This window comes from Papilio polytes, unplaced genomic scaffold (assembly GCF_000836215.1).
Source record: "Papilio polytes unplaced genomic scaffold, Ppol_1.0 DF821845.1, whole genome shotgun sequence".
In the NCBI taxonomy this organism is placed as follows: Eukaryota; Metazoa; Arthropoda; class Insecta; order Lepidoptera; family Papilionidae; genus Papilio; species Papilio polytes.
Genome location: NW_013527359.1, coordinates 2,404,961 through 2,406,508, shown reverse-complemented (window position 1 = coordinate 2,406,508; position 1,548 = coordinate 2,404,961).

Below are 1,548 nucleotides of genomic sequence, written 5' to 3'. Positions count from 1 at the left end.
AAACAAGTAGCCTATGTGTTATTCCAGACTATACTCTACGTCTATGCCAAATCTCATTGAGATCGGTTCAGCAGTTTAGGCTACAAACACTAACAAACATCCATCCATCCGTCTAAACTTTCACATTTATAATATTAGTATGAAGTACAATTAACGGTGTCGATCCAAATCAAAGGAACACTTTTTTAAAACATAGTAGAAATAAAAATAAAATCTGTAGATAATAAGGGAAAAGCTACGAACGTTAAAAGGTTTGTTTTAGTGAAGGAATCTGCCATCTTGCGAACAGTGGCTATTGGCTGGCGCGATTCCAATTTAAGAACATAACAAACAGGCCCCTTGGATAAACGAGATTGCTATCTATTGGATTTTCATTTATTCTGATCTCAATATTTTTCGGCTTCCCCACAGGTAAATTTTACTAAATGTATAATAAAATGTAAAAAAAGTAATTGTTATGTCATAACACCTTTATTTTTAATACTTTAGAATAATAATATTTTCCTATAGAAGCTGTGAGGATAAATTAAATCTATAAATCATGAAAAATGTTTAAAAGTCAAATGTAATAAAATCTATCTATCTCTGACAATATCCCTAAATTTCAAGAAAAATCCTTCCTTCCGATAATAATGTTGAGCAAAAAGAACTATAAAATCAGTCGAATAAAAAGAAAATTATCAGAACGAAGTTGATTGTTTAAAGACTATTGTGCTAGTGTGACAATTTCTTTCTTGCGAATTAAACATTGTAATGTTAATGCATTTTTATTATATTTTAAGGTTATGATAATCAATTATTAACCGATTTTGTTTTTAATAAGCAGTTTCAAACAACAAAAAGTGTCAAATTCAATGTATTATAAACTGAATGTTTATGAAAATAATCATCTCCAGTAGAAATAGATTCATATAGATTTTTTATTCTCTTAAAAAACGTATCTACTCCTATTACATTTGTATTCTGCACGTGCTGAAACTTTACTTGCTGAATATTGCATGCAAATGTTTTCTCGAGCACTTAGTTTTGATTAACAACTATCTTATAAACACGACGAAGCCATTAAGTATATTAACAGAGTTGAAATTTACGAACAATTTAATTATAGTTAAGTAGCAGTACTACTACAGTATGATATGCTTTTTTATCTATACTAATATTATAAAGAGGAAAACTCTGCTTGTTTGATTGTAATGAATAGGCTCAAAAACTACTGTGCCGTTTTTAATAATTCCTTCACGGTTAGAAAGGTAATTTATATGTGAGTAACATAGGCTATATTTTTAAATTTCCTTATTATTATTTTGAAATTACACGCGAACCGAGTCTCTGGCAAAAGCTAGCTTATTTATATAAGTATACACAGAAGTTAATTTAATCACACAATTACATAGGCAAATGGAATGCTAGCTTACCACATTTCTTGGATATTTATATAGGGCTGATTTTTTAAAGACCGTATTCTTTACTTAATAAAGTTTAAAATTATCTTTTCCATACTTTCCTGTAGATTTTATAAATAATTCATATACTTATTTGTTATGTTTC